This window comes from Peromyscus californicus, unplaced genomic scaffold (assembly GCF_007827085.1).
Source record: "Peromyscus californicus insignis strain IS unplaced genomic scaffold, ASM782708v3 Scaffold_18__1_contigs__length_77618521, whole genome shotgun sequence".
Taxonomy (NCBI): Eukaryota; Metazoa; Chordata; class Mammalia; order Rodentia; family Cricetidae; genus Peromyscus; species Peromyscus californicus.
The window spans coordinates 49514690-49536946 of NW_026294480.1; the positions used below are offsets into that span (position 1 = coordinate 49514690).

General features: G+C 42.6%; 1 pseudogene; it reads right to left on the minus strand.

The window, feature by feature from the left end:
• Nucleotides 1–22257, minus strand: part of LOC128113567 (baculoviral IAP repeat-containing protein 1a-like) — a 114891-nt pseudogene that overhangs the window by 60836 nt on the left and 31798 nt on the right.

Here is a 22257-nt window from a genome sequence, read left to right on the forward strand (position 1 = left end):
TGATATTTGTAACTGAAGAAAAACATTTGATTGCAAAAGCTGTTGAGTTATGCCAAAATGTATATTTTAAAGGTACCTTGACTTCAAAATTTGGAAAAGAGGCTCTGCTTTTGTTGAAAGCCAGAGGCTATGGATTTGTTCCAGATTAAGATACATCAGGTTTGACCAGCCAAGATCCCCTGAATGGTCTCCAGTGACACCATGGCCCAGATGATCCAACATCCAAAACGGTTTCAAGACAACTGGCTCAGACGATACACCCTCACGGACTACTCCATGATCCTAAAATTTTCTTTGTGTCCCCATAAGATACAGTGCCCCCCTCCAGCAGGAAGTAGTAAGAGAAGCTATGTCCAAATGCCCAAATATACCAAGCTGGGTTTGGAGATGGAATTGGCTCATTCCTTCTCTAAACCCAAGTATATTCCTTAAAAAAAAAGTTTGAGAGATTCTTGTGTCCCATATCAGAAGAGCCCTCTGGTGTGGGACAGAGAAAAACCAATATTTTTATTTAAAACAGGTTGATTATAAATGCAATCTCTTTCTAAAGAAAAAAAGGGGATATGATATAGAAACGATAGGGTGAAAGGGTAGATTAATGGACCTACTTTTAAATAGCAACAACTTGTTTGAAATGTTTTACATTGGTATAGATTTTAGTTTATTGATACAAGTTTAAACTTTTGTTATACTGTATATAAATTTTGTTATACTGCATATATATTTCTACTCTCATTTGAGGTATTATGTTTATGTAACTCATTTAGATTGTAATGGATAATTAAGAAGTACAGATCAATTAGTCTATGATAGTCAAACTTATAGTCATGTTAAGTTTTCTAGGTATACATAGATATATTTCAGATAGACAGGTAATCTTCAAACACTTCAAAGATCTACAGAATATGGCATTTAAAATATTTTTAAAAATTTAGACTTTCTGGACAATGAGACATGTCTGCTCCTGGCAGCACCAATTTACTTCAGAGAGGAGGATGGGCATCAAAGACACTCCATATGGAGTTTATCTTCACCTTGGCAAAAATAGCCATTTGGGAAAGAAACTGTTCTTGCCTGGACTGCTTGACCGACTGGACATGCAGGACCCATAGGAAGGTGACTGAACTTTGCTTGGCAAAATGGTCCTTCAGGTTCCTGCTTTGCAGAGGAAACTGCCAGACATTCTACAGGACACAGAGAAAAATGACTGAGAGACTCTAGCCCTGTGGGCTGAAGACAGATGCCCGAACTTTACAGAGGAACTTTGGATGACTGTCCAGTCTGCCAGCTGTCTCTGTCTACTCTCGCAAGACTCCCGAAAGTTGCTTGCATCCTTCTCCCGTTTCTCAGGTAATATTATATCCTTCTGAGGTCTTTGATGTAGTTGAAGCTAGATAGTTACAATTTCCCTTAGTTATAATAAAAGATAAGTTAGATATAAAACCTTAGACTCACAAATATAGGATAGATAGGATATCTTCTTTAATTTTGCCAAATACAAATAGACTAGATATTATAAATAGATTAGATATTGTAACTGAATTCTTGCTTGATAATTGTTTTGTTATCTGTAATTTTCTATGTAAAAGTTAAAATCTTCCTTTAAAAAAAAAGAAAAGGGGAAGTGCTGTGGGATGTTCTATATGTTAAATGTCTTGCTCTGACTGGTTAATAAATAAAACACTTATTGGCCAGTAGCCAGGCAGGAAGTATAGGTGGGACTAACAGAGAGGAGAACTGAGAGAACAGGAAGGCAGAGGGAGAGACCTGTGAGTCGCCGCCATGACAAGCAAGATGTAAGGTACCGGGAAACCATGAGCCATGTGGCAACTTATAGATTAACAGAAATGGGGTAATTTAAGATATAAGAACAGATAGCAAGAAGCCTGCTATGGCCATACAGCTTATAAATAATATAAGCGTCTATGTGTTTATTTTATAAGTGGGCTGTTGGACTGCCGGGACATGGCAGAACTAGGAGAGAAAACTCTCCAGCTACGTGTGTGTGTGTGTGTGTGTGTGTGTGCGCGCACAGGTACGTGTGTGTGTGTGTGTGTGTGTGTGTGTGTGTGTGTGTGTCTATGGTTTGTGTGTGCACAGGTACGTGTGTGTGTGTGTGTGTGTGTATGTGTGTGTGTGTGTCTGTCTGTCTGTCTGTCTGTCTATGGTTCATGTGTGCACAGGTACATGTGGGGGCAGGGGAGGTACATGTGCATTGTGGGCTCATACAAGTGGAGGCCAGAGGACAACCCTCACTGTTATTCTTCAATCTCCTGTCCACTTTTTTTGAGAGAGTCCCTCATTTGCAGGCGAGGTTGTCTGGCTATGGAGCCCCCAGGGTTGACGCGTCTGCCTCCCAGGTGCTGAGATCACAAGCCCATACTGCCACACATGTTTTTTTCACATGGATTCTGGGGCTAGAACTCAGGTCTTTGTTCTCGAAAGGCCTTTGCTACCCCTAGCCCTTATTAGTTTGTTTTGTTTTGTTTATGGTTTTTGAAAACAGGGTCTTACTATGTAGCTTTGGCTAGCCTGGAACTCGAGATATAGGCCAGGCTGGCCTTGAGCACACAGAAATGTGCCTGTCTCTGCCTTCTGCATGCCAGGATTAATGGTGTGCACCACTACACCCAACCCTTATTAGCTCTTAAAATGCTCAATACATACATTAGCTCTTTTGGCAAGAATCCTGCCCTTAACTCGGTGCTGTGTGAAAACAGACTATTCCAGTATTGCCATGCACTGCAGCCTGTGCAGCTTTGGACCTGACCCTGACTGCAGTGACAGGGAACAAAGAAAGAACAGACAGTGAGAAGAAATGACAGACATGTGCACAGAAAAGCTGGGATTAGGTGGCTTGTATTTATTCTAACGGAGCAAGCACCAACTATGCATCAACCTGGAACGTACGTGAGTTTATTATATAACTCACAGGGGAGGGGTTACATGAGTTTATTATATACATCACAGGGGAGGGGTTAAGTGAGTTTGCTATATAACTCACAGGGGAGGGGTTAAGTGAGTTCACTATATATATTGCAGCGAAGGGGTTAAGTAACCTTCATAACCTTCTCTATAGGTCAGTAGTCTCCGGGTGTAAAGATCAGGGAAGTAAAAGCTAGTCTTTACACACACTGCTCAATCATTCATAAACACTCGTACTTACATACAATGTGAACATTCACACTCAGACCAGAAGGCGGCTCTCCCACCCCTCAAAGCCTCACCCAGGGAAGAAACTTTTGCCATTCCCATGGATCTGAGGCATTGGGTCCTTGACATGTTAAAAAGTGACCATTCACTCAGGACTTCATCTACTCCTTACACATTCACTCAAGACTTCCTCTGTTCCCCACAGCTATGGTAACATTTATGATCATCCTTTTGAACAGCCCACTCCCCCTATGTCTACAATGTCACTCTTCTTATAAACTCTTGCATATGTGTTCAAAGAACAGCTCTGCTTTCTAAAGACCTAGAGAACAAACATTGACTACCTCTCCTTTTCCCTTTGTGTGTGTCATTATAGCAAGTTACTGGAAAATGGTGAATCTTGCCAAAAGGATGTTTTTGTCTGATTCAGCTTATACTTTTTGAGACAGCATTTTGCTATGCATCCCAGGCTGCCCTTCAACTTGTGGCCTTTCTGCCTTGGTTTTGGAGATTCAGGTATGGTCCACCATACATGGCACTAACCCCAGAATTCTTTTTTTTTTCTATTTGTTTTGTTCTTGATAGAGAATATCATGTAGCCCATGCTGGCTTCTAACTTCATACCAGAGTCTGGGCTGTCCTTGAGCTCCTGTGGCCACCTCCCAAGTACTGGGATTGTAAGTGTGCGGAGCCATAGTCAGTGGACCGTGGAATTCTTGCTGGACAGTCATGGTTGTCATTGCCCTGTCCAGTGTCCTTTCACATATGCACCCCACCCTTGCCTCTAGGGCCTGAACTCAGAGGCCAGCACACTTGCTATAAATAGTGCTCTGTCACTGAGATAAGTCTCCAACCTCCCCTTTACTCTCTTGAGGTGGTGGTGATGGAACCCAAGGACCTTCATTGCCCATGCTAGGCAAGTGGTCAGCCACTGAACCATACCCTCAGACCTGTTACTTCATTTTAATACGAATAGTCCTTAATCTCTTAGCAGCACACCGAGCCATTAAACAATATTTTCAGGGGCTGAGGATGTAGGGAAGAGTGCTTATCCAGCATGTGTGAAGACTTGGGTACCACCCACAGCACTGAATAAGCCAGGTATGGTGGGGCATGTCTGAAATCTTACCCCTCAGGAGGTGGAAGCAAAAGATCAGAAGTTCCGAGTCTTTCTTGAGTTTGAGCCAGCCTGGGATACAACCCACCCTGAACTGCCTTTAGTTGTTTTAAAGGCAGTGTCAGTTAAATAAATGACTCTACCACATTTGCCCACACTTATCTATTAAAAAAAATCTATGACACTCTCGGCCAGTGAGGTGGCTTTGTGGGTTGAGGTACTTGTCCATAAATCTGATGTTCTGAGTTCAATACTTAATGGTGGATTTGTGAACAAGAATTGCTGGAAAGGAGCTCTGTCTGTCAAGGTTGATTGATTACTATTTGAATGATGTGGACAGGTTGGAATGTTGCAGGTCCAGAGCCTAATTACAACTTATCTTGAGTTATCATTAATTCCCTAAATAGCCATTTCTTGCCTACCTCTGTGTCAGACCTAACATCCTGTGACTAACAGATAAAAACCTCTTAACATGTATGAGGTTATAAAACCCAGTTTCTCACAACCAAAAGGCTGAGCCATTAGACAACACCTGAGGCCTATGGCTGAGCTCTCCCCATTTTGCGATAACTGCCTCTTTAATGTTTCTATCAATGTGCTTGAAAAGCACCTTGATTTATGACTTTCTTTGTTCTAAAACTATAAAAACTTTTGTGAAATTTCTTCCACTTTGGATCATGGAATTTGGGGTAACACAAATCCTCAGCTACAGTCACTCATATTTGGCTCCAGAGTAAACTATGTCATATCCCATTTGAGGTGATATAGAGGGCATGAGCTCACAAATAAGCACTAAAGAAACCAGAAGTGTTAAACACATGGGCTTTTTTTCTTCACTGGAGGAAACTGACACCCATTTTCCATCCAGAAGGCTGGAAATGGATGTGTTAATACCTGGCAATTTTTGCTGTTCTGTAAAGCTAGCCCTTACCGAATCTCCCAGAATCCTGAGCATCGTCTCAGTCAACACAACCCATCCTCATGAAAGAGGTCCCACGTACTTTACAAAAGAATTTGCTATTATGCTGATTACAAGCTCTTCCCCCATAGGCCCTTAACCTGAGCACTGTTCTCAGTCAATAGAACACACTCTTGTGAAAAAATGTACAAAGAAATGTACTTTGCAGCTGGGCGGTGGTGGCGCACGCCTTTAATCCCAGCACTCGGGAGGCAGAGGCAGGCGGATCTCTGTGAGTTCGAGGCCAGTCTGGGCTACAGAGTGAGTTCCAGGAAAGGCTCAAAGCTACACAGAGAAACCCTGTCTCGAAAAACCAAAAAAAAAAAAAAAAAAAGTACTCTGCAAAGGAGTTGCCACGCCTAAAGCTTTGTTGTGATATTTGTCATGAGGAAACTTCTTTCCTAAGTTTTACAGTGTTTAAATGTGTAAAGAATAAATGACTTGCCATCAGGTTCCAGAAGTTTTTACTCAGCAACAGTTAAGTTGTGCTGACCTGAATATCATTCCTGACCTCACTGTAGTTGGTTTTTGGTTTTTTGGGTTGTTTTTTTTACTCTTTATTCTTTTAGGAACCTGCCACCCAGCTCCCAAATAAATACACAAAGACTTATCCTTACTTATGAATGCCCAGCCTTAGCTTGGCTTGTTTCTAGCCAGCCTTTCTAACTTAAATTATCCCGTTTCTCCTTAACTACATTTTGCCTTTGGGGCTTTTCACCTTTCTTTATTCTATATGTCTTTCTTTCCTTCTTACTCTGTGTCTGGCTGTGTGGCTGGGTGGCTGTGTGGCTGGGTGGCTGGGTGGCTGGGTGGCTGGGTGGCTGGCTCCTGGTGTCCTCCTCTCCTTCTCCTTTTCTCACTCCTCTCTCTCTTTTTTTTTTCAGAGCTGAGGACCGAATCCAGGGCCTTGAGCTTGCTAGGCAAGCACTCTACAACTGAGCTAAATCCCCAACCCCCTCACTCCTCTCTCAAACCTAGATTTCTCCTTCTGTTTATTCTCTCTGCCCACCAGCCCCACCTAACCCTCCCCTGCCTTAGCTATTGACCATTCAGCTCTTTATTAGGCCATCAGGTGTTTTAGACAGGCAAAGTAACACAGCTTCACAGAGTTAAACAAATGCAACATAAAAGAATGCAACACATCTTTGCATCATTAAAAAAAAATTCCACAGTGTAACTGAATGTAACACATCTTAAATTAATATTCCACAACACCTCACCTGGATCATTTTGTGGGTGTTGATGGTTGCAGACAGCCCTGCAAGGTGAGACTTATGTTTTTGCACTAACAGAAGGAGAGAATCAAATCCCAAGACTAGTCCTCAAACCCACACTCCAGGGTGCCTACACACATACAAATACACCAAAAACCCTCTAACATGAAATAAATAAACCAGTTATTCTACATGAACATATGGTTAGCATTCCCCCTCACACACAATTAATCAATACAAAAAATTTTAAAACTGAGTCATTCCATAAAAGCATAAATCACATTTAAAAATATTTAAAAGAAGAAAAATGAAAAGGCTAAAAAAAATAATGAGAGTGCACAAAAAAAGAAAGAAAAAAAAAGAAAAAGAAAGAAAGAACCAAAGCATTTGGAATGTGCCTGAGGTTTTACCTGACACCATAGGTAATTCTCTTCTGACCCAGGAATTCACAAAATGTTCTCCCTGAGGGAAAGAAATTCAGGTTACTGACTGATTTATAAAATATACTTCTATCTGTGAGCTGCAAGTGAAGGACTTCCCCCACTAAAGCCAAGTTTCCTTAGAGCAGCAGAATTGTTGGCAAAGCAGTCCTTTAGTTTTGGGTTGATTCCTATTGATGTTGGGAATTTTTTTTTTTTTTTCAAAATTCATGTAGCTTTTATTACAATATATTCTTTTTTTTTTTTTTTATTCCCTTGTTCTCCCCCCTCCCGTCCCCCTCACCTTCCCCCCAACGCCCCCCCCCCCATTCCCATCTCCTCCAGGGCAAAGCCTTCCCCACAGACTGAGGTCAACCTGGTAGACTCAGTCCAGGTAGGTCTAGTCCCCTCCTCCCAGGCCGAGCCAAACAATCCTGCATAGGCCCCAGGTTTCAAACAGCCAACTCATGCAATGAGCACAAGATCTGGTCCCACTGCCTGGATGCCTCCCAAACAGATCAAGCCAATCAACTGTCTCACCCATTCGGAGGGCCTGATCCAGTGTGGACCCCTCAGCCATTGGTTCATAGTTCATGTGTTTCCATTCATTTGGCTATTTGTCCCTGTGCTTTATCCAACCTTGGTCTCAACAATTCTCGCTCATATAAACCCTCCTCATTCTCGTTAATTGGACTCCCAGAGATCCACCCAGGGCCTAGTCATGGATCTCTGCATCCAGATCCCTCAGTAGTTGGATGAGGTTTCTAGCACAACAATTAGGGTGTTTGGCCATCCCATCACCAGAGTAGGTCAGTTCGGGCTGTCTCTCGACCATTGCCAGCAGTCTGTTGTGTGGGTATCTTTGTGGATTTCTGTGGGCCTCTCTAGCACTTTGCTTCTTCCTGTTCTCATGTGGTCTTCATTTACCATGGTCTCCTATTCCTTGTTCTCCCTCTCTGTTGTTGATCCAGCTGGGATCTCCCGCTCCCCCAAGCTCTCTTTCCCTCGACCCTCGCCTTTCATTACCCCCACTCATGTCCAGGCTGTTCATGTAGATCTCATTCCATTTCTCTGTCATTGGGCGATCCCTGTGTCTTTCTTGGGGTCCTGTTTTCCGGGTAGCCTCCCTGGTGATGTGAGTAGCAGACAATTCATCCTTGTTTCATGTCTAGTATCCTGCTATGAGTGAGTACATACCATGTTTGTCTTTCTGAGTCTGGGTTACCTCACTCAGGATGATTTTTTCTAGATCCATCCATTTGTCTGCAAACCTCATGATGCCATTGTTTTTTTCTGCTGAGTAGTATTCCATTGTGTATATGTACCACATTTTGTTTATCCATTCTTCAGTTGAAGGGCATCTGGGTTGTTTCCATGTTCTGGCTATTACAAACAATGCTGATATGAACATAGCTGAACAAGTGCTCTTATGGTGTGGTTGAGCATTTCTTGGGTATATGCCCAAGAGTGGTATAGCTGGATCTTGGGGGAGATTGATTCCCAATTTTCTAAGAAAGCGCCATATTGATTTCCAAAGTGGTTGTACAAGCTTGCATTCCCACCAGCAGTGGAGGAGAGTTCCCCTAGCTCCACATCCTCTCCAGCATAAGGTGTCTTCAGTGTTTTTGATCTTAGCCATTCTGACAGGCGTAAGGTGGTATCTCAGAGTTGTTTTGATTTGCATTTCCCTGATGATTAGGGATGTTGAGCAATTCCTTAAATGTCTTTCGGCCATTTGAGTTTCCTCTGTTGAGAATTCTCTGTTTAGTTCTATAGCCCATTTCTTAATTGGACTGTTGGGCATTTTGATGTCTAATTTCTTGAGTTCCTTATATATTCTGGATATCAGTCCTCTGTCAGATGTGGGGTTGGTGAAGATCTTTTCCCATTCTGTAGGCTGTCGCTTTGCCTTGTTGACCGTATCCTTTGCTCTACAAAAGCTTCTCAGTTTCAAAAGGTCCCATTGATTGATTGTTTCTCTCAGAGTCTGTGCTACTGGTGTTCTATTTAGGAAGTAGTCTCCAATGCCAATGCGTTCAAGACTACTTCCTACTTTCTCTTCTAGCAGGTTCAGAGTAGCTGGATTTATGTTGAGGTCCTTGATCCACTTGGACTTAAGTTTTGTGCACGGTGATAGATATGGATCTATTTGCAGCCTTCTACATGTTGATATCCAGTTTTGCCAGCACCATTTGTTGAAGATGCTTTCTTTTTTCCATTGTGCACTTTTGGCTTCTTTGTCAAAAATTATATGTTCATAGGTGTGCGAATTAATGTCAGGGTCTTCAATTCGATTCCATTGGTCCACATGTCGGTTTCTATGCCAGTACCAAGCTGTTTTTATTACTGTAGCTCTATAGTAGAGCTTGAAGTCAGGGATCGTGATGCCTCCAGAAGTTGTGTTATTGTACAGGATTCCTTTGGCTATCCTGGGTTTTTTGTTTTTCCATATGAATTTGAGTATTATTCTTTCCAGGTCTGTGAAGAATTGTGTTGGTATTTTGATGGGGATTGCATTGAATCTGTAGATTGCTTTTGGTAAGATTGCCATTTTTACTATGTTAGTCCTGCCTATCCATGAGCATGGGAGATCTTTCCATTTTCTGACATCTTCTTCAATTTCTTTTTTCAGGGACTTAAAGTTCTTGTCATATAGGTCCTTCACTTGCTTGGTTAGTGTTACCCCAAGGTATTTTATGCCATTTGTGGCTATAGTAAAGGGAGATGTATCTCTGATTTCCTTCTCCACTTCTTTGTCCATTGTATATAGGAGGGCTACTGATTTTTTTGAGTTGATCTTGTATCCTGCTATGTTGCTGAAGGTGTTTATAAGCTGTATCAGTTCCTTGGTGGAATCTTTGGGGTCGCTCAAGTATACTATCATGTCATCTGCAAATAGGGAAAGCTTGACTTCTTCCTTTCCAATTTGTATCCCCTTAATCTCCTTATGTTGTCTTATTGCTCTGGCTAGAACTTCAAGTACTATATTGAATAAGTATGGGGAGAGTGGACAGCCTTGCCTCGTTCCTGATTTTAGTGGAATTGCTTTGAGTTTCTCTCCATTTAATTTGATGTTGGCTGTTGGCTTGCTGTAAATTGCCTTTATTATGTTTAGGTATGTTCCCTGTATTCCTGATCGCTCTAATACCTTTATCATGAAGGGGTGTTGGATTTTGTCAAATGCCTTTTCTGCATCCAGTGAGATGATCATATGGTTTTTTTCTTTGAGTTTGTTTATATGGTGTATTATATTGACGGACTTTCGTATGTTGAACCACCCTTGCATCCCTGGAATGAATCCTACTTGATCATGGTGGATAATTGTTTTGATGTGTTCTTGGAGTCTGTTTGCCAGTATTTTATTGAATATTTTTGCATCAATGTTCATGAGGGAGATCGGTCTGTAGTTCTCTTTCTTTGTTGTATCCTTGTTTGGTTTAGGAATTAGGGTAATTGTAGCCTCGTAGAAGGAGTTTGGTAATGTTCCTTCTGTTTCTATTGTGTGGAACAATTTAGAGAGTATTGGTATTAACTCTTCTTTGAAGATCTGGTAGAATTCTGCGCTGAAACCATCTGGTCCTGGGCTTTTTTTGGTTGGGAGACTTTTAATGACTGTTTCTATTTCGTTAGGGGTTATTGGACTATTTAAATAGTTTATCTGGTCTTGATTTAACTTAGGTATGTGGTACCTATCCAGAAAGTTATCCATTTCTTTTAGGTTTTCCAGTTTTGTCGAATAGAGGTTTTTGAAGTATGACCTGATGATTCTCTGGATTTCCTCAATGTCTGTTGTTATGTCCCCCTTTTCATTTCTGATTTTGTTGATTTGGATGCTCTCTCTCTGTCTTTTGGTTAGTTTGGATAAGGGCTTGTCTATCTTGTTGATTTTCTCAAAGAACCAACTCTTTGTTTCATTAATTTTTTGTATTGTTCTCTTTGTTTCTATTTTATTGATTTCAGCTCTCACTTTGATAATTTCCTGGCGTCTATTTTTCCTGGGAGACTGTGCTTCTTCTTGTTCTAGAGCTTTCAGGTATGCTGTTAAGTCTCTAGTGTGAGATTTCTCCAACTTATTTATGTGGGCATTTAGTGCTATGAATTTCCCTCTTAGTACTGCTTTCATAGTGTCCCATAAATTTGGATATGTGGTGTCTTCATTTTCATTGATCTCTAGGAAGTCTTTAATTTCTTTCTTTATTTCTTCCTTAACCCATTGGTGATTCAGTTGGGTATTATTCAGTTTCCATGAGATTGCAGGTTTTCTGTAGTTTTTGTTGTTGTTGAAATCCAACTTTAGACCATGGTGGTCTGATAGAACACAGGACGTTATTCCAATTCTTTTGTATCTGTTTAGATTTGTTTTGTGGCCAAGTATGTGGTCAATTTTAGAGAAGGTTCCATGGGGTGCTGAGAAGAAGGTATATTCTTTTTTGTTAGGATGGAATGTTCTGTAGATATCGATTAAGTCCATTTGAGTCATGACATCAGTTAAGTCCTTTATTTCTCTGTTAAGTTTCAATTTGGGAGATCTGTCCAGTGGTGAAAGTGGGGTGTTGAGGTCTCCCACTATTAATGTGTGGGGTTTTATATGTGATTTAAGCTTTAGTAATGTTTCTTTTACATATGTGGGTGCCCTTGTGTTTGGGGCATAAATATTCAGAATTGAGACTTCATCTTGGTGGATCTTTCCTGTGATGAGTATGTAATGCCCTTCTTGATCTCTTTTGATTGATTTTAGTTTGAAGTCTATTTTGCTGGATATCAGGATGGCTACACCCGCTTGTTTCTTAAGACCGTTTGATTGGAAAGTCTTTTCCCAGCCTTTTATTTTTAGGTAGTGTCTATCTTCGAATTTGAGATGTGTTTCTTGTATGCAGCAGAAAGATGGGTCCTGCTTTCGTATCCATTCTGTAAGCCTATGTCTTTTTATAGGTGAATTAAGTCCATTGATATTGAGGGAAATTAATGACCAGTGATTGTTCATTCCTGTTATTTTTTGGTGGTGATGTGTGGGTACTTCTATACGTTGGGGTTTACTGCTGTGGCTTTATCTGTTGCCTGTGTTTTCGAGGGTGTATCTGACTTCCTTAGGTTGGAATTTTCCTTCTAGTGCTTTCTGTAGGGCTGGGTTTGTGGATAAGTATTGTTTAAATCTGGCTTTGTCATGGAATGTCTTGTTCACTCCATCTATGGTGATTGAAAGTTTTGCTGGGTATATTAGTCTAGGCTGACATCCATGGTCTCTTAGTGTCTGCATTACATCTGTCCAGGTTCTTCTGGCTTTCAAAGTCTCCATTGAGAAATCGGGTGTTATTCTGATGGGTTTGCCTTTATATGTCACTTGGCCTTTTTCCTTTGCTGCTCTTAATATTCTTTCTTTATTCTGTACGTTTAGTTGTTTAACTATTATGTGGCGAGGGGACTTTTTTTTGGGGGTCTAGTCTGTTTGGTGTTCTATAAGCTTCTTGTATCTTCATAGGCATTTCCTTCTTTAAGTTGGGAAAGTTTTCTTCTATGATCTTGTTGAATATATTTTCTGTGCCCTTGAGTTGGTATTCTTCTCCTTCTTCGACCCCTATTATTCTTAGGTTTGGTCTTTTCATGGTGTCCCAAATTTCTTGGACATTTTGGTTCATGACTTTGTTGGCTTTAGTGTTTTCTTTGACTGATGAATGTATTTCTTCTACTGTATCTTCAACGCTAGAGATCCTCTCTTCCATCTCTTGCATTCTGTTGATTATACTTGCATCTGAAGTTCCCAATCGTTTTCTCAGATTTTCTATTTCCAGCATTCCCTCTTTTTGTGTCTTCTTCATTTTTTCTATTTCCCTTTTCAGGTCTTGGACTGTTTCCTTCATTTGTTTCATTGATTTTTCTTGATTTTCTCTGAGTATTTTATTGTTTTCTTCCAGGACTTTATTGATTTCTTCTAATTTGTTTGCCCTTTCCTCTAGTTGTTTACAGCGTTCTTCACATTTTTTTGTCTTTTCCTCTACACAAGCCTCTAGCTTCTTCATGATGTCATTCATAAGGCTGTTTTCTTCTGCTTCTTCCAATTTCTGATGTTCAGGTCTAGGTGTTGGAGGAGGGCTAGGGCCTGGTGATGCTGTATTGCTATTCATTTTGTTGTATATGTTTCTGCCTTGACGTCTGCCCATCTCCTTGTGCTTCGTTACTGGCCTTATCCGCACACTTGGTTCAGCCAGACCAGTGTTCCAAAAGGGAAGTCCGGAGCAAGATGGGAGCTGGGGGCCGGCCTCTAAGTCTCAGGAAGAGGCTTGGGGCTCAGGCGGATGGGCGTGGGGGCAGGGCGTGGAGACTGCAGGGCCTGCCAGGGGTCTTGGAGAAGGGGATCCTTCCCGGTGGGGCTAGCAGGGAACCTGCCGGGTGGCCAGAACCTGGGGCCAAGTTGGGTAGGTCTTCCCTGGAGTGGCTGGTGCCCAGGGATGGGGTCTGGGGCAAGGAAGGGTACTCACCAGTTTTCCAAAAGGGAAGTCCGGAGCAAGATGGGAGCTGGGGGCCGGCCTCTAAGTCTCAGGAAGAGGCTTGGGGCTCAGGCGGATGGGCGTGGGGGCAGGGCGTGGAGACTGCAGGGTCTGCCAGGGGTCTTGGAGAAGGGGATCCTTCCCGGTGGGGCTAGCAGGGAACCTGCCCGGTGGCCAGAACCTGGGGCCAAGTTGGGCAGGTCTTCCCTGGAGTGGCTGGTGCCCAGGGATGGGGTCTGGGGCAAGGAAGGGTACTCACCAGTTTTCCAAAAGGGAAGTCCGGAGCAAGATGGGAGCTGGGGGCCAGCCTCTAAGTCTCAGGAAGAGGCTTGGGGCTCAGGGGGATGGGAGTGGGGGCAGGGCGTGGAGACTGCAGGGTCTGCCAGGGGTCTTGGAGAAGGGGATCCTTCCCGGTGGGGCTAGCAGGGAACCTGCCCGGTGGCCAGAACCTGGGGCCAAGTTGGGCAGGTCTTCCCTGGAGTGGCTGGTGCCCAGGGATGGGGTCCGGGGCAAGGAAGGGCACTCACCAGTTTTCCAAAAGGGAAGTCCGGAGCAAGATGGGAGCTGGGGGCCAGCCTCTAAGTCTCAGGAAGAGGCTTGGGGCTCAGGGAGATGGGAGTGGGGGCAGGGCGTGGAGACTGCAGGGCCTGCCAGGGGTCTTGGAGAAGGGGATCCTTCCCGGTGGGGCTAGCAGGGAGCCTGCCCGGTGGCCAGAACCTGGGGCCAAGTTGGGCAGGTCTTCGATGTTGGGAATTTTTAAGCAGTGCAAAACATCAGTGAATGTTTACCTGTGCCAAATGGGAACTTTCTCATGGTCACTCTTAGGGGACACGCAGCTCAGCAACAGAACTGCAGTCACACACAGATGCATTTTAACTCATGAGGAACTGAGCCACAGGAAGGCAGCTCGCCTCAGAAGGACCTTTCCAATTGAGCAACTCTCCCTCTGAGAAAACTGCACCCAGACTTCAGTCTGTGCTCTCTGCAGACGCTGCCTCTGAGTCAGTCAACCATGACACCCTCCCTTGGCTTCTGTTTGGGCTAAGTTTCCCACCTCTTGCCACCAGGAAGTCCTTACTACTTTAGAGCTTAGACAGCCAGGGGCAGGAGCCAGCTCTGAGGGCCTTGCTCTCACCAGAAACTAGGACAGAATGCTGAGTCAGGCATCCAGAGGGAGGCAGCAGGAAGCCAGGGCAGTGGCCTCAGTCAGAGGGAAGATGGAGGAGGCAGAGGAAGCCACCCAAAGCCAGCCTGAAAAACCACCTCACACGGTTCCAGCTGAGCAAGACCACAAGATTGTTGTGTCTCCACTCTGCAGAGGAGAGGCGGGAGAATGGATCCATGGAAAATAAAAATCCTCACCCTGAGGATTCCAATATTACTAGGTAATGAACATACACTATTGTCAAGAGTTTGCTGTTGTGAATTACCGTTACATGGACAAATCCCTCGTAGCTTTTAATATACTGGGCAATTTCCTCTGAAGATTTCTTACTTTGAAGAAATTCACACCTATAATTAAAATATAGGCATTTAATGAGCATTTAATAAAACCTTTCGAACTACTGGACTTTATACATCAGTAAAACTGTCAAAAACAAAAAAACAAAAACCAACTTGTCCCAATAGCAAGCACAAGTCCTGCCCAGGTCCAAACCAGATGGGGACCCAGGACTGAGCGGAGGAAGTAGACACAGGGTCCCACCCTTAACCAAGAAGCTATTTGCAATCGATACCTGCCGATAACGGGAAAATCAGTTTTCTCCAATGGAGTGTTACTGGTATAGCAACCACACTCCAGGACAGGGCCCAGGCCCAGGAACAGGTGGCCAACACAAAATGAACTCCATATTATTTCTGTGGGCATTTGCTTTATTTTGGTTTTTTGTTTGGTTTGGTTGGTTTTTGTCTTGTAAGGTTTTTAACTGTTTTGTTTTTTTGGGGTGGGGTGTATGTGTATATGGGTGTGTGTGTGCGTGTGCGTATGTGTTGAAACAGAGAGAAAACATAAAGTTGCCTGAGTAGTGAAGTGGGGAAGATCTGGGAGGAAATGGAACCAAAATATATTGTGTTAACAAATTCACTCCAAACCTTACACACGAGAATTACCATTGTTTGTTTATATTAGTGACAACACCTGTGGTTATTTAAAACTGAATCTTCAGATTGCTTTTATTTTTATTTTATAATGAGGTGCCCTGTGTTGCCCAGGCTAATGATAAACTCCTGGCCTAGAGCAATCTTCTGCCTCAGCCTCAGAAGCAGCTTCAGCTGTACGCACACACCACAGCGCTCTGCTGTCATCTCATTAAACCAAATGTGCAAGACAAGCAATAAAGGGACTGCCACACAGTAAACAGAGTGGGGACTCCGGTGCCGTTCTGAGGGGTGAGCCTAGTTCCCCTGGTCAGATCAGCCGGTGACAGTAGAGAGAAATAGGAAAATTAGTTTACCATATTCCACCCACTAAACAAAAAGATCATCATAAGGTTTAAAGTAATCGATATTAATCTATTAATTTTGATTTTTTTTATAATGTATTGAACATCTTCCTGAAGGGCATTCCTTTCCCATAAAAATGAAGCTACTTTTAAGATTAAACAAAATTCCTCTAACTGACACTGACGTTTCTTTCTCATGGTGTGGTAAGGAGTGGACTCAGAGCTCTTTGGTCAATGGGGATGATGAAATGACCTGTTCCCGTCTAATCACATGAGAAGATGAACTCTATCACATGACTCAAAAAGGTCTCAAGGGTTTCCATTCAACATCTGTGGCAGCTAGAGATCCTGGCTCCAGTTTTCACATCTTTCCATGCATTGCTCTATGTCTGAATGTAATCCATGTGGCACACAGCACCTGGGGTGGACTACAGAGAACTGAGGTTATTGGTCCTTTGAAAAATATTGTAATAAGTCAACTTGCTTTTAAAGTGTTTCAGTACTTCTTTTTCTTTTGAAATAGGATCTAAAGATAGGCTCACTTTAGATTCTCTGGATAGCAAAAATAAAAAGCTTGAGTTCCTGATCCTCTTGCCTCCTTACAAGGTCTGGGATTATAGGCATGTGCCATCATTCCCACCTTGACACTACTTTTTCAAATGGTATTCCAAAAACGATTGCAATTGCTAGACATGATGATACAAACTGCAATCCCAGAACTTGGGAGTCAGAGAAAGGATTGTGAGTTTAATGCCAGTCTGAGATACATAGCAAGTCCATGTCTCAAAACTTAAAATAATACTAAAATCAGCTTACATTTATTATTCGGTTTTTTAAAAGTATAAGAAGATATTCAGATATTTGTCAATATTTCATATAAGCAGTGACCAAGCTAGGGTTTAAAACTGAAGTCTAAGAAACTAAGGATAAATAAAACAACAAGAAATTTGGAGCCTGAGTTCTGACGCCAGCCCTGTGCTCATGCTGACAAACAGATGAAGGTATATCAGTCATTGCATGTCATGTTGACAGACAGATGGAGGTATATCAGTCATTGCATGTCATGCTGACAAACAGATGGAGGTATATCAGTCATTGCATGTCATGCTGACAAACAGATGGAAGGTATATCAGTCATTGCATGTAATGCATGACAGTTTTTGCAAGACCTACAAGCTATACATTATTATCTGCATTTTTTTTTGTTTGTTTTTGTTTTTTGAGACAGGGTTTCTCTGTGTAGCTTTGCGCCTTTCCTGGAACTCACTTGGTAGCCCAGGCTGGCCTCGAACTCACAGAGATCCGCCTGGCTCTGCCTCCCGAGTGCTGGGATTAAAGGCGTGCGCCACCACCGCCCGGCTATTATCTGCATTTTACATTCAAGATTCTAAGAGGGTCAGTGCTTCATTTCAGTGCTGGAAATCAGGCAGCCTGCATGTGCAAGCATACCTCAGTCCACCTCTATCTGGAGCTTCTTGTATGAGCAGGCCTCACTCCTTCAAGCTGTGGGGCCAGTCCCTGAACTGGCTCCTCTTCTTGTGTGGGTCTGTTCCCTCTGCTCTGTGTCAGAGAAGGGACAAAGGGCCACTAGAGGCAGATGTGCGGCTCCAGTTAGGGCTGATCACATGAATACTTGTGAACGATACGGCATGTAGTTGTCCAGAGGATAGCCAGCAACACTAAAGAGAGGGCTCTGAGGACAAGCAGACACACTAGAGATGGTTTAGGAGCCTAGGAGCAGCACAGGTTCTGTCAGAGGCTGGAGTGAGGCAGGTCCATCTTCAGGGCACACTGCCAACTCCCAAGGGGCCACGGTGGCATTCTATGATCTGCTCATCATGGCCCCATCATCCCTGTAACCACATCACTGGTTTTCAGGAAACTGTTCTATGTCCACTCTGTCTTCACCTCTTTTTTCTTTCCTCTTCATTCCTTCTTCCTCCTAACCTCTCTTCTCTTACTTTCTTTTAGACTTCTTTTCCAAATAATTTAAGTGAAGAAAGTAAAATGTGAAATTTTCTCACCACCTTACTGCTCAGCAAACTCAAACCTAATATACAATGGAACAATATAAAAAGATTGTTTCATAACATTTCCTATACATTTTCTAATATAGCTTAAGCATCTTTGAAAGGCTGCTTGCCCTACATGAATTGTGCATATTTATGTTTCCATTTAGACATTATCCTAGATAACCTTAAATTTTTTTCAGCATGGCTGCCTGTGTGCAAGGTGCCTTGTAAATTTTTACCTATTTGTGTGGTGATGCTTTGTTTTTGTTCTAACAAATAAAGCTTCCCTGAAGATCAGAATGCAGAGCTGAGACACTAGTTAGCCAGAGGTCAGGCAGTGGTGGCACCCACGCCTTTAATTCCAGCGCTCGGGAGGCAGAGGCAGACGGATCTCTGAGAGTTTAAGACCACCCTGGGGCTACACAAGATTGATCCAGTCTAAAAGAGCTAGGCAGTGGTGGCACACACCTTCGATTCCAGCACTAGGGAGGTAGAGACAGGAAGTGATGTGGCAAGCGTGCTCCCTTCTGGCTGAGGATTTTGTAGAGGTGAGAACCAGTGGCTGGCTGCTCTGCTTCTCTGACCTTTCAGCATTTATCCTGATATCTGACTCTGGGGTTTTTATTATTAAGACCAATTAGGATTTGTGCTATATACTTGGTTGTGGGTGACCTAGCATCTACCCAGGAGCCTTTCTGTACACAGTAGTAGATTACAAATGTTTGGAAAGAAAATAAAAATTTTCCAGGCACAGTGGTGCACACCCACAATCCTAGCACATCAGAGGTTGATGCCGGAAGATGGTCAAGTTGAGGCCAGCCTGGGACGTATAAGGGAACCATGTCTATAAAATAAAACAAAATCCCTTCCAACCCAAGCACCAACTTGCCGAAATTACAAAATAATGCTGCCAAAAATAAATAAATAAATAAAAACATTCACCCAAGTATAAAGTGTAGGAGATTATACAAGACAGATTAAGGAACTTCTTTTAAAAAAAAAATAACTGACAAGGAAAAAGATGAGGAAAAATTAAATCTCTTAACTCTCGTCTGCTAGGACAGCTAAGAGGGGAGACGTGCTTGCTATGAAGACCGACAACCTGAGTTTGATACCTGGGGCCCACAACTGCAGGTCATCTTCTGACCTCCACACACACATCATGGCATATGAACAGCACCCCCAACCCCACACTAAAATGTATAAGAAAAATGTAGGGAATTTGACATGAGGCAGTAATGCCATCTTCCTCTAGGAGACATAATGATGCTGTGGTCCAGCTTGTTTTTAAAGTCTTATTGCTGTAATAGCAACGGCATTGTGAAGTCCCTGGAATTCACTTTGAATTAACCTGGTTATTGTTATTCCATGGAAAACAGTGGCAGGAGATAGATGAAATATTTACTGACCAGGTGCTGACAAGTATTTATTATGCTTTTCCTTTTATTTTTATGAGCTATTCCATAATGAAAGTTTGAAAACCAGTGAAAGGAATAAATCTTTATTTGTCAGAACTACAAAACCAGTAGTAAACAGATCACTAAAAATAATTATCATATACATTTTCTAAGCAGGGATCTAAAGACCACACCCACTGCAATAACAAAACCTTGAATCTTGGAAACAAACATTTTTGTGTGTGTGTTGTGGCACTGAGATGTGGGCAAACTATGTATCTGGTCCTCTCATCTTTTAGCAGAGGGTGGCTTTGAACTCCCAATTCTCCTGTCTCCACCTTCCTAGTGCAGGGATTAGAGGTGTGTGCCCCTGCATCTAGCAAGCATTTTCATTTGGTGCATGTTCTGCAGTATGTGAAACTGCTTGTAATGCTTTAAACATTCTTATTTTCTTTCATTTATACAGCGATTCCACCCCTGTGCAGATTAACGCATTTATTAATTAAGGTAAATCCGGGAAGTGCTGTTGACAAGACATTATCTTTAACCCTGGGATAGCAGAGACAGGCAGGTCCTAGGGGATCACTAACTAGCTAGTCTAGCCAATCTTTGAGTAGTTCTGGTTCAGTTATCCAGTCTCAAGATAGGTAGAAAGTAATAGAGAAGACATTCGAGGTCATCCTGCAGTCCATATATGTGCATTCATTTACACTACACACACACACACACACACACACACACACACACACACACACACACACACACGCACACCATATGTAACAGTCCTGGCTCCTCCTCCTCCTCCTCTCCTTCTCTCCTTCTCATTCTCCTTTTTTTTTTTTTTTTTTTTTTTTTTTTTGGTTTTTCAAGACAGGGTTTCTCTGTTTAGTCCTGGCTGTCCTGGAACTCACTTTGTAGACCAGGCTGGCCTCGAACTCAGAAATCTGCCTGCATCTGCCTCCCAGCCTTGGCTCTTCTAAAACTCACTCTGTAGACCAGGCTGGCCTCAAACTCACAGAGATCTGCCTGTAAGTTTGTGTGTGACTAGCTCTTCCTTGCTTGAAAAATTCTGGGTGATCCTATATTGAATAAGAGAAAGATCAGAACTCAAGGGAATACTCCAACAATGTGGCTCTTTTGTCTCTAGTTTTATTTTGCTTTTTTAAAAATTGCAATTTTTAAACATAAAATATTTATTCACTTACTTGGGGAACCACTTGGCATGCTCCTTCCAGGGATCGTCTCCTTCTTCCCAGTTTCCCAAGCATCCACCACAGGAGAAACACTGCACGGTGTCCCTTTTACCTACAGATGCAGTGACATGTTTTGACTGGCCAGCAATGGCACCAGATGTGTCTTGGAGGTGACCATATTGTACCAAACCATAAGTACCATGGACTCCTTTTGACCTCTCTGGCTGAATCTACATCCAGAGTTCCACTACCGTAAATGACCCCCTTCTGCGTATTGGACCTCCACCCCCTAGCCATGGTCTTCTTACATAGGCATATCCCAGGGCCCTGCACGTGCTAGCTAAGCAGTCTAGCCCTGAGCTATATCCTCAGGCCACAGCAATATTTTCTAATGTCCACATTTAAAGAAAAGTAACCTTTATATATATATATATATATATATATATATATATATATATATATATATATAGCAAGCTAATAATGCAACTGTTAACAATTGACAAATATTGCAAATAAAAACATGAAACTAAACTTTATGTTTTACAGAAACACCACAAAATGGAATCCAGTTACCTGTAAAGACAAAGCCAGCTGCTGAGAGCACACGGGGCGATGTCCCATGGGCATAAAACGGCCAGTTCTCAAAGGACTCCAGTCTGGCCTCCTCTTCTTGGTACCTTGCTTTACCACCTCTCAGCTTCTCCGGACTCTTCACCCTTATGTCATACTTGCCGATGTTACCGACGTCTTTGCCCAAAAGGAACTCGCATCCTGGACGGAATTTCTTGTGTCTTTCTAAGGGAACTTCCCTGAGGTTGGTGCCAAAGAGGATTAAGCTACAGCAGAAGCACTGAACTCCAAGTTTCACCCCGGTAAAGTAAAACCCAGCGGCTGCCATCTCCTGAGGCGTCCATGATTTGAACGTGTCATAGGTCACAAAAGTCTTTAATCGCTTGGCTTCACTGCGCATGTGCGAGTTAAAACCTTTCTTCATTTTTATTCGTTCTTTATGGTTTTCTTCTTGTTGTCTCTTTGTGAGCTGAAACGCATCCACGCCAAGAAGAGCAGAGAGCTCAGGGAGAAAATCATCATCAACCTCGGGAACTTGCTCAGAGTCCTCCCCGTGAGTGGCCATTTTCTAAAAGGAAAAGGAAAGCCGATGGCAGTGACAGTGATGGTTTTTATTATAAAATGCATGAATTCAGGGCTCATGAGGTAGCTCTGTGGGTGAAGACACTTGCAGTCAATCACTGGACCCATATGGTACAAGGAGACAACTGACTCCCACAAACTGTCCTCTGACCTCCATCCACATGGACACAGTGATACATATACTCATGCTCCCTGCCCCACACAACTAAATAAAGGTAATAAAGAATTTAAATATAGATCATGTCTCAGTTTATAAAAAAAGGCAGAAGATATTGAAGAAATATCTAGATTGTCAAGACAAAAAGGAAGTTGTTTGGGAAATTATAAAACATCAATATTCAGGGCTGGAGAGATGGCTTAGAGGTTAAGAGCGCTGACTGTTCTTCCAGAGGTCCTGAGTTCAATTCCCAGCAACCACATGGTGGCTCACAGCCATCTGTAATGAGATCTGGTGCCCTCTTCTGGCCTGCAGTCATACATGCTGTATACATAATAAATAAATAAATCTTTGAAAAAAATCAGTATTCATCTGCCTTACTCAAGAAATTATCGCTGTGTCTGCTTGTATGTCAAGCAAGCGGGCTAGACCATGAGGACCAACATGAACAAGACAAACAGACTTGGTTCCATTTATAAAGGCTTCCAATTATTTTTTGCTTGTTATTCTGAGATAGAATCATGCTATGTGTCCCATGCTAGCCTAGAACTTGTGATCG